Genomic DNA, 11,870 nt, shown 5'->3' on the forward strand with positions numbered 1-11,870 from the left:
GTGAGGAGTTAGATGATTCAATTTATGGGTTGGAAAGGTATTTCTAGGACAGTCAAAAATGGATTGAAAGGGGCCCAACTAGAGAAAGAAGACTGTTTCTCTATCTACCACCACAGTCTGTTCCTCCAGGATCATTTCCTTGAATAGCTCAGCCCTACAAACCCCCACCTAGGAGCAGACCCAGGATGTCATTCAGAGGATAGAGCTTGTCAGGGCCTGAAAGATCCCTTGAGAATGGAACCCACCCTGCCCTGGGCCCTTTCTCCTGTCCCAGAGATCTCTTTCTTACCGGAGTTGCAGGGCTCATGGTTCCAGGGCGGCCAGAGCAGCATGTCTCAGAAGGCTCCTGCAGGGGGCCATTTCCCTAAGCGCCTTGGAGATAAGGGGATCAGGAAGGTGCTACCAAGTGGAAACCGGAAGGGGGTGTCAAAGAGAGGGGGCACATAGATCCTAGAGAAAGTCGTCCTTTCTCTCCAGTTCCAGGCCCACCTAGTGATCCCCTATTTGACCTTCAGTTCACTGGATAACAAGTCATCTGTGATTCTGAGGTGGTCTTGGACTAGCATGCACAGATTCCCGGTGGGGGGCGAAGCCAGCCCTCCTCCCTCGGTTGGGGGCGGGGCTCAATCCTCCTCCAGCCGGGCTTGACCTGCCATCACCCCAGTCCTGGATGCACAGCTTGGCTCTTTAAGCTTCCCTGTCTTGCTCCTGGTTTTCTGTAATCCTGACCTCAGGCTAACCCGGTACCTCGGACCTCCATGCAGTGCGTGCCTTGCTGGGGGATCCGCCAGGGCTGATCCTGTCTGCCTCTGAGCTCATCCCCTCCATGCAGCCCCAGGAATCAGTTCTCCTAAACCACGCTGTCTTCCATCCTTGTGTCTGTCTGGAATGTCCCACCCCTACCTTCTCCAGACTACAGTTGTCGCTGCTACTGCAGAAAGATGGAAAGGAGGGAGGGTAGGGTGGAGCTGGCCTCAGGGAATCTGGGAATCTCTTCCCTGCTCTCCCTGCTCCCCTTAGTGGCTCCTTCAAAGAGGGATGGGTCAGGGGAACAGTGCAGAGAGCTCCCAGATGACATTCTCTGGATTTAGTAACAGATGGAAAGAGAAGATTTTCCAGCATCAGTGTGGAATTCAGGGAAAGGTCTCCCCACTCCCCAACCAAAGATGGGGGCGCTATGACGAGAAAAAAGGGAAAGGGGAAAGGATGCTTGGCAAACTAAAACCACAGATGCCACTACAGAATCTAAACGCAGCATGACCTGACATAAATCTCTAAAATGTTGGTCAATGACCCTCTTTGAGAAGCTGATAAATGTTGTAGACGCTGCCCAGGAAAAAATACACACACATCACATTTTGCATATAATTCCTGGGGCTTCATAGACCCCTGAAGCTATGATGATTACTACTGAGATTGTTTTTAATCTTCGCAGCTGTGCAGATGGGTGGGAAGAGTGTGGATTGACAAGTGAGAAGTGCTGAGAGCATAGTAGGAAACAGCTTCAGCAGTACTGGCTTTGAGAGGCTGTTTAATTAACTACAATGTATTGAGACCAACAAGCCAACAAGTTAACTTTTACATTTCTGTTGTAACTGTAGTACATAGAGCCATTAGCAGAGAGAGGAGTATTTTGCTATTTCAAATGTCTCTGGTGGATGAACAGCTCATGGATAATATATTGGTTAGAGAATAGTGGGCTGGCTTATCAAATTAAAATTTACTGCTTACATTTTCTAGAGAGTATAATATAATGAGAATAACTTATATTATCTCCATTTATCAAAAAATTCTGAAATTTATATCAAAATGCAACTGGAGCAAAACCTCTTATGTAAAAGTTTAAAAATAATTTTAGTGAGATATAATTTACATACTACGAAATTCACTCTTTTAAAGTATACAATTCACTGTTCTGATATATTCACAAAGTTGTGCAACCATCACCACTATCTAGTTTCAGATCATTTTCATCACCCCAAAAAGAAACTGGTATGGCCAGGCCACTCAAGATGGCTGTTCTCTTACTCTGTGAATCCCCTGCAGGACCGGTGCCTGCTTCACCTAAACCCTACGCAAATGACTGACCTTCCTACATACTTGCCCCAGGCCCCAGCTGGTAATTGTTCTTATCAAAGAGGCAGTGATACTGGTTTCCCTGGTAACTAATGAGCCCACCTGACATCAATTCCCCTCTAACTGGTAATCTTCCCTTACCTTGGGAATGAAGACTGCCACCATATCCTGCCCGCCATCTGCTGTGCATAGTGGGGTGTCACTCCAGGACCTTGCTTCGGACGCGTAAGCCCCCCCATCCATTAAACCATCGATGTCTCTGTTGATGACTTCGGGCTCTCTGTTCAGTCTTGAAGCTGGGCAAGCACAGGCCTTGTAGGCCTGTGGGGCGCAGCCCAACAAAACTCTGTATCCTGGGACTTACCTGGCAGTGCAGTGGTTAAGACTCTGCGCTTCCACTGCAGGGGGTGCGGGTTCGATCCCTGGTTGAGGAAATAAGATCTCACATGCCATGTAGCCCAGCAAAAAAACACAACAAAACAAAACTCTATATCCTCTAGCAGTCACTCTCAATCCCCTTTCTCCCCAGCCCCTGCCGACCACTACTTTGTATGAATTTGCCTATTCTGAACATTTCATATGTAACCTTTCATGATTTGCTTCTTTCACTTAATGTTTTCTAGTTTCATCCATGTTGTAGCAGGTATCAGTACAGCTGACCCTCTGTATCTGCGGGGAATTGGTTCCAGGACTCCCCAAAACACACACACCAAAATCCTTGGGTGCTCAAGTCCCTTATATAAAATGGCATAATATTTGCATATAACCTACACACATCCACATCCTATACTTTATTTTATTTTTTTTAATTTATTTCATTTTATTATTATTATTTTTTGGCTGTGTTGGGTCTTTGTTGCTCCACGCGGGCTTTCTCTACCTGCGGTGCGGGGGCTACTCTTCGTTGAGGTGAGCGAGCTTCTCATTGTGGTGACTTCTCTTCTTGTGGAGCACGGGCTCTAGATGCGTGGGCTTCATTAGTTGCAGCACGGGGGCTCGCTAGTTGTGGCTCACGGGCTCTAGAGCGCAGGCTCAGTAGTTGTGGCGCACGGGCTTAGTTGCTCTGTGGCATGTGGGATCTTCCCAGACCAGGGCTTGAACCCGTGTCCCCTGCATTGGCAGGCGGATTCTTAACCACTGTGCCACCAGGGAAGCCCCACACATCCTATACTTTAAAATATCTCTAGATTACTTATAATACCTAAAACAATATAAATGCTGTGTAAATAGTTGCAAATACAATGTGTTTTTACAACTACGTAAATTTGCCTTCCCTAGGCAAATTCAAATTTTGTTTTTTGGCACTTACTGGAATTTTTTTTTTTTTTTTTTTTTTTTTTTTTTGGCGGTACCCGGGCCTCTCACTGTTGTGGCCTCTCCCGTTGCGGAGCACAGGCTCCGGATGCGCAGGCTTAGTGGCCATGGCTCATGGGCCCAGCCACTCTGCAGCAGGTGGGATCTTCCCAGACTGGGGCACGAACCCGTATCCGCTGCATTGGCAGGCGGACTCTCAACCACTGCGCCACCAGGGAAGCCCTGGAATTTTTTAAAATATATTTTTGATCTGTAGTTGATTGAATTCACAGGTACAGAACCTGCTGGTATGGAGGGTTGACTGTACTTCATTTCTTTTTATTGATGAATAACATTCTATACCATGTTTTATTTATCCATTCATTAGTTAATAGACATTTTCGGTTTCTACCTTTTAGCTATTATCAACAATACTGCTATGAATATTTGTGTACAAGTATTTGGGTGGACATATGTTTTTATTCCTCTTGGGTATGATATTGCTGCATCATATGGTAACTGTTTCACATTTTGAGGAACTGTCAAACTATTTTCCTAAGTGGCTGCACCATTTTACAATCCCACCAGCAACCCATGAGCATTCCAGTTTTTCTCATCCTCATCAACCCTTGTTATTGTCTCTCTTTTTGATTACAGCCATCCTAGCAGGTGAAAAGTATTGTCTTGTGGTTTTGATTTGCATTTCCCTAGTGATCAGTGATGTTGAGCATCTTTTCATTTGTTTATTACCATTTGCATATTTTCTTTGGAGAAATGTTTCTTCTCCATTTTTCAGTTGGATTGTTCTTTATTGTTGTAAAAATTTTTTTAACTTAAAAAATGTAGAAAATTTTCATATAACTTTGAAGAAAAAAATGAAATGGTCTTGCAGTGTTTCAGAGGTTTGAGTAGAAAGAAGGGTTACTTTCAGGCTCAAAGAACCTGGAAGGTAAAGTACTTCCATTTCATGGACAGGAGTGTCCAGAGAAAAACCCAGCCCATGAGGGAAGATAAGAAGGACAGCAATCTCTTAGTGGAAAGCCATCCCTGAGGGCTTCATCCAGGCTTGTGGCTTGGGAGGCAGTTAGCTTTGTTTTATGTCTAGGCTATAATACCCATTATTCAATCAAAATGCTAATCTAGGCGTTACTGTGAAGGTATTTTGTAGATGTGGTTAATCTCTACAATCAGTTGACTTTAAGTAAAGGAGATTATCCTTGATGATCACCCAATTAGTCAAAGGGCCTTAAGAGCAAAATGGAGATTTCCCTGAGGAAGAAAACTATATGGTCTGTGGACTATAGTCTCAGCCCCTGACTGAGAGTTTCCAGTCTGCTGGCCTGCACTATAGGTTTCAGGTTTGCCAGCCCTCACAACTGCATAAGCCAATTCCTTGAGATAAATCTCTTTATATATGTATGTATAGCCTACTGGTTCTGTTTCTCTAGAGATCCCTGACTAATACAGGGAGGAAGATGTCTTCTTGTCAGGAACTTCCTGTTTGAATGTATTGGAAACACCAGATTTGGGAATGGAGGAAGAAAGCCTGGCAGCCAAGGAGAGGGTCTGAGGGGAAGGGTGTTGAGACCCTCCTATCTCAGAAGAAACAGCACCCCATGCCCAGAGATGAGGGCTTGCAAACGCTCCCTGGAAAATTCTCCATCTGGATCATCAGATGCATGAGGAACCACTTCTAGAAGCTCACTGTTTCCACTGTTGTTTGTCTCATATCTGCAATGTTTTGTCTTGAGATGAAGAGGTTTCTTTCAGCCTCCTGTGCTCTTGTCCAGTGATCAGGACCTTTTGGTTCCAGGGAGATAATTTGGTTTTGAGAACAAATGATGCTTTCCAGCTTTTCGTAAAGGTCTTTGATTTGCTCTCTGAAGGTCTTCAGCTCTTAATTTGCATGCTCATCTTGTCATTTGCTTCAGAACTTTCCTCTTCTTGTTCCAAGTAATGATCTTCCTGCACAGATAATTTCTCAAGAGACTCCATTTCTTTCTCTTGACAATGGTCAGTCACTTCATTTCCTCTTCCCTGAAGACTTTGATATGCACTTTTTCAAAAGTCAAGATTTGCTCAGCCTGAATACTTCTAAGATGATTAGTCATGTCGGCTTTTTTGTTTCTTTCTTTAGCAATGTTGATGTAGAATTGATTTCTCCCTCCATCTTGGATGTTTAAATGCACACTCGACTTTTCAACATCAGTCAGTTTCCTCCCGGCTCCTCTGGTCTGGTCATAAATACTGTCTCCACTTCCCAAGTCCAAGTCATTATCTGTGTTCTCTTCTCCAAGGGGAGCTGTCAGGTCTTTCATCTTTAGCCAACATTCCTCCAGAGACTTGACCTAACTCTTCACACATGCCCTGGAATTCTGTATGAAGGTCCTGAGTCTTTCTTTTGTTGCCCACATAGCATCAAGTTTGCTTTTTCCACTTGTATTTTTGATGGATTTGGTTTCTGCTTCCAGAGACAGGATCTTTCTCATGTTATAAGAGATTGGCTTATCTTGATATGAATATTGAAGTTTTTCTTTTCCTAGCTGGTTTGCTATTAAGCATAAGATGGACTAAATCCCGTGGTTAGGCATTTCCAGGGTGTCAGGCACTTCTTTCATTGCAGTGTGAAACTGACAAGGCCTTTTAGTTTATTACAGCTATTGCTGAATTGTTAATAGTGTGTTCCTTGACTCTTTGTACAAAAAAATTCTGCCTAAAACCAAGAGAACTGTTAACACATATACTGTCATGGCACATGGAACCAACTCCCATTGATGCCCAGGAGAGTGAGACGTGGTCTCACATTGTCAGGTACTCCTGCATAGAACTCTGCAGCGGCTCCCAAGTTTGCCAACAGTGCAGCTCCGTGTCAGGACAAAGCCCCTCCACAATATCTAGGCTACACAGAGCCCCCTCTGCTGTTACCAAGTCCCTCTGGGAGTGGAGAACACTGAGCAAGTTTCTGCCCAGAACCAAGCCTGCATCTGGCAACTGGGCAGACTGTGAATGAGAGGGTCAAGGCGGGACAGGAAGAATACAACAGCCCTGTGTCAGATACCCTGATACCCTCAACCTTGTCCAGGGCTCCTTCTTTTCTCTACTTAAACCTCTCCTTCTGTGGCCCTGGAGGCCTCATCCTATTCCCTCTGCCCAGAAAATGCTGCCCAGCTGTGGGCAAGGCCCATCCTGTGGTTACTTGGCCTCACCACTGTCTCTGTGTCCCCTGTGCCCAAGGCAGAGCTTGGCACAGAATAGGTGCTCAGTGCTCCATGAATATTCTTGGAGAGAATGAATGAATGAGTGAACAGATGAAGGAGGGACAAAGCCATCATTTGCCATCCCTGCAGATTCACACGTAACACTAGCTCTGTTGCCTCAGGAGATGGTTCCCTTAGGAGAGCTTAAAACTCCTTTCCAATCCAGTGTAAGATGGTGGAGAGAAAGGGGCAGTGGGAACTCTGCCCTGGACTCCTCATTCCTGGGCCACTCCCACCCTGCCATCACGTGTAAATTGGGACAACAATGTTGTGAGGAGTAACATAAGTTGTGAGGAGTAACACAAGAGTAGACATAGAGCCTGGCAGGTAATGGGTTCAAAAGAGTTTAGTAAAATTCCGTCATCCAAGGCATTAGCAACTCCTTCCATTAATCAAGTATTCTGTTATTCCACCCAGGTTTAGCAAGAGCATTGAGATAAGAGAACAAAATAGCAGTTATAAACTTAAGAAAAAAAGAGATAAAACTCTTTTTACTGTTAACAGTATATGCCTGGTAAACATTAAGAGACTCTAGTAAAAACTGCTAGAATTAATAAAAGAATTGGGCAAGGTGACTATATAAAATAAACAAAAAGTGCAAATACTTTTTTTTTTTTGAGAAAACTTCGTATCGAGGTATAAAAAGCAACTGTAGACTGTTAGCTCCTCTCTCCTTCGATTCCCTCCTCTGGAACCTGGCGTCCCCAGGCCTGGTTGGTTCCGCAGCTCGCCAATGCTGAACATATTTCTGGGGGCAGAGCGGTGGGTAGGGAGAACTATTTTATCTGGCTTTTGTAGTTGTTCTCAGCAGAAGCACTCACTGCCAAAAGCTGCTCTATCGCACTTGGAAGCAAAAGTGTCAATCTGTTTTTTTAGCTCTTAGAATGAATACTTACAATGAAAATTGGAGGGAAAAGTACATTTGTAGCAACCAAAACTATGGAATACTTCAGAAAACACTTAACAAGAGAAGTATAGAACCTATAAAGAGAAACCACCAAATCTTATTAAAGGTATAAAACTAGACTTGAATGAGTGAAAAGACATGCTGCATTTTTTTTTTTTTTTGCGGTACGCGGGCCTCTCACTGTTGTGGCCTCTCCTGTTGCGGAGCACAGGCTCCAGACGTGCAGGCTGAGTGGCCATGGCTCACGGGCCCAGCTGCTCTGCGGCACGTGGGATCTTCCTGGACCGGGGCACAAACCTGTGTCCCCTGAATCGGCAGGTGGACTCTCAACTACTGCGCCACCAGGGAAGCCCTATGCTGCGTTCTTGAATGGAAAGATATAAATTCATAGAAGTGTTAATTCTCCAAAATTACTATATACATTCAATTAATTCCAGTTAGAATACTAACAAATTTACTTCATCTTTTTTTTTTAGGAATTGACAAAAGAAAGTATGAAGAATAAAAGCAGAGGAGATATTGCCTAAACTTGACCTCTGTTCACTGGTGTCGAGTAGAAACAAGGAGACAGAGTTTTGGGTGAAGTAGAAAAGAATAGATTTATTGCTTTGCCAGGCAAAGGGGGCCACAGTGGGCTAATGCCCTCAAAATTGTGTGTCCCACCCTGGAGGGGGTAGTGACGAGTCTTATAGTGTTCAAGGAGCAGTGCATGGGCAGCTCATGGGCATTCTTCTGATTGGTTGGTGGTGAGGTAATTGGGAGTCAACATCATCAACCTTCTGGTTCTAACCTGCCTGGGAGTCTACGAGCTTGTGGGCAGCATACAGATATCTTCCACCTGGTGGGGGTTTCAGTATCTGCGAAACAGCTCAAAGGACATGGCTCAGAATATTATCTGTAGCCCTTGAGGAAGAACTAAATGTCCTTGACTTTGTTTAATGGCTAAACTATTATTATTTTGTCCTGCTTGACTGCTTTCCTTTCTTTCTGCATCTTCTCATTTCTCTGATTAAATTTATTCTTCTTCTTTTTTTTTTTTTTTCCAGTACTTGGGCCTCTCACTGTTGTGGCCTTTACCGTTGCGGAGCACAGGCTCCTGACGCGCAGGCTCAGCGGCCATGGCTCACGGCCCCAGCTGCTCCGCGGCATGTGGGATCTTCCCGGACTGGGGCATGAACCCGTGTCCCCTGCATTGGCAGGCGGACTCTCAACCACTGCGCCACCAGGGAAGCCCTATTAACTTTTCTTGAAACATAACATACCTACAGAAAAGTACACAAATCATAATGGTGCAGCTTGATGAAGTTTCACAAAGTAAACATGCCTGTGTAACTAGCACCCAGATCAAGAAACAACACCAGCCTCCTTCACGCCCCCTCCTAGCTGCTGACCACAAGGAATATATTTATATTTACACATATATGTATTTGTAGTTATTTTTATTTACATATATTGTATTTATTAACAGAAAAGTAGTTTGTTTTCCTCCCCACTAAATGCATTTAAACACGTATTTAAAGAAAGTCATTTTAAAGGCACATCAAGTTATTTGCCTTCACCAGGGCACCCACAAATCTCCATCTGGCTCTTCTGCTGCAGCGGGGTAAAAGCATCTTGAGGTGTTCCTGGTTGTAGCCAAACCGCTGCAGTTGGGAAGGTGTGCTACTGCCCCCTTGGGGCCATACTTGGTTTCTGCATCCAAGCTGGGCACCCAGATCAGTGTAGGACTTTACGATGCTTTAGCCAAGGTGAAGAATTAGATAAACTGGGCTCCATTCTGGACTGGCATTTTATTTATTATTATTATTATGTTTTGGCTGCACCATACAGCTTGCAGGATCTTAGTTCCCTGACCAGGGATTGAAACTGGGCCCCACCAGTGAAAGTGCCGAGTCCTAACCACTGGAGCATCAGGGATTGCATTTTAGAGCAACCCTTCTAGTCGACAGTCCCCCTCTTGAGTAGCACCTGTAAAGGTACTCCAGGGGCTAGTAGATGATTGCCACCAGCAGTGGTGATTGTCCTTCATGGGGAGAAGATGGGTTAAGATGGGGAGTAGGGAAGGGCAGCTGAAGGTTCCTCCTGAAAGAGCAGCCAGCTTCGACTAGAGACTGGCTTTGACATTCTCAGAACATGGTATTTGGGAGGACCCTGCGTGGGCCCAAATGGCTGAAGCCCTGAAGCCCCACTTCTCTGGAGCTTCTCCCTGACTCAGGTCCTGTGGGAGAGGTGTGGGAAGCTTCAGTAAAAACCGGGGGGCATGGCCACGGAAGCCCTGGACTTCACAGGCTAGGACCCACCAGTGTGAGCAGGCACAGAGAGGAAGATAGGGGCGAACACACAGTGCGATGGAAAGCAGTGGAGGGTTTTCGACAAAGAAATGACATCACGAGGGCTTCCCTGGTGGCACAGTGGTTGAGAATATGCCTGCTAATGCAGGGGACATGGGTTTGAGCCCTGGTCTGGGAAGATCCCACATGCTGCGGAGCAACTAGGCCCATGAGCCACAACTACTGAGCCTGTGCATCTGGAGCCTGTGCTCCGCAACAAGAGAGGCCGCGATAGTGAGAGGCCCGTGCACCGGCGATGAAGAGTGGCCCCCGCGTGCCACAACTAGAGAAAGCCCTCGCACAGAAACGAAGACCCAACACAGCCCAAAATAAATAAATAAACAAATGTGGGTTTTAAAAAAAACCACAAAACCACTTCTCTAATAATAAAAAAAAGAGAAATGACATCACGTGATTTATGTTTTTAAAAGCTCACTCTTTTTTTATTCTTTTTAAAATATTTATTTATTTGGTTGCGCCAGGTCTTAGTTGCGGCTCACAGGATCTTCATTGCCACACGTGGGCTCTTTGTTGCAGCATGTGGGATCTAGGATCGAACCTGGGCCCCCTGCTTTGGGAGTGCAGCGTCTTAACTACTGGACCACCAGGGAAGTCCCTAAAAGCTCACACTTGGGAGGTGAAAGGAACTGGTGATTTCTTGAGGTGAGACCTGGTAGACGAAGGGCCACGGAAAGTGGATCCGCTGGGGGGGTCTCTATGAATAGATAGTGCTGCTGGAGGCCTTGTCTCCTGCCTCTCACAGCTGGGGCTTTACCCTGCAGCTTGAGGAGCGGGTCTGGTTGAGAGGACAGAGCTAGTTGCAATCAGTTGATGTTGACAGTGGTCAGTTCTAGTTTATGGCTACTTTACTGTCCCTATCTTACAGTTTCCTCTTTGCCTGTCATGCAAACAAGTTATGGGACACACACCACTAGCCCTACTCAGCAGGGCAGTTATAAAAGAGGGTAAAATAGGGGAAGCTAACAAGCAGAGAAGTCAGGCACAGGCAATCCTTGGAATTCTCATTACCCACTGCACTGTGGCCCAGTAGAAAGGGACTGTTCCAGCAATGCTGAAATGGAGAAGGAACATATTTTGCTGACATGAATGATTTTTACTTGTTTTTTGACTTTTTTTTTTTTTTTGGCCACACCCCGCGGCTTGTGGGATCTTAGTTCCCCGACCAGGGGTTGAATCCGCACCCTCAGCAGTGAAAGTACAGAGTCCTAACCACTGGACCACCAGGGAACCCCAGGAATGATTTTTAAAAAGTAACTTAAATAGAGTGGATATGGGGAAGAGAACAGCTATGTGTCTATGTCACATTGGAAGCTCCCCTGTCGAGGAAGTAAACTTGTTAGAAAGGGGGCGCTCCTAGAACCCAACAGCTGACACCACTGGGCTCATAGAGACATGCTGAGCTGACTGTCTGGGGGGTGAAATGAGCCTCCATTTAAGGCCATCCAGATATATCTCTTTGTAGACTTAAAAAGATATTTCGTATCAATTACGATGTTTTTGGCTGTAATTAATTCTTCCCAACAGAAAGTGACTAAAGCCATAGAAGTTTTATAATCTTGTTTCACAGGAAGTCAGCTGCACAGCCCCTGGTTTGACTCAGTGGCTCAATCTGTCACTCAGGACCTTGCTGTCTCTCCCCTCAGCCACCCTCCCTGGCAACATCTTCCTTCAGGGTTGTAAGACGGCTGCTGCAGATGCAAATATCACAGCATTACACAACAACCTACAAAATCCCCCCACCCCACCCTGCCCTTGTCTCTCTCTCTTTACTCTTCTTTTTTATCAGGAAGTGAAATCTTTCTTAAAATTCTGCTTCCAACCTCCCACCAGGAGACCTCCCCTTTCATCTCACTGGTCAGAAGAGGGGCACACAGACTCCACTAAACCAACTGCAGGGGACAGAGGCTGGTTTGGACAAGTCATGATTCATCCTATCAATGGGGAGAAAGAGAGAAAGCCTGTTGGGAAGTGACTGCCTGTGTCGGC

The sequence above is a fragment of the Delphinus delphis genome, chromosome 8 (assembly GCF_949987515.2).
Source record: "Delphinus delphis chromosome 8, mDelDel1.2, whole genome shotgun sequence".
In the NCBI taxonomy this organism is placed as follows: domain Eukaryota; kingdom Metazoa; phylum Chordata; class Mammalia; order Artiodactyla; family Delphinidae; genus Delphinus; species Delphinus delphis.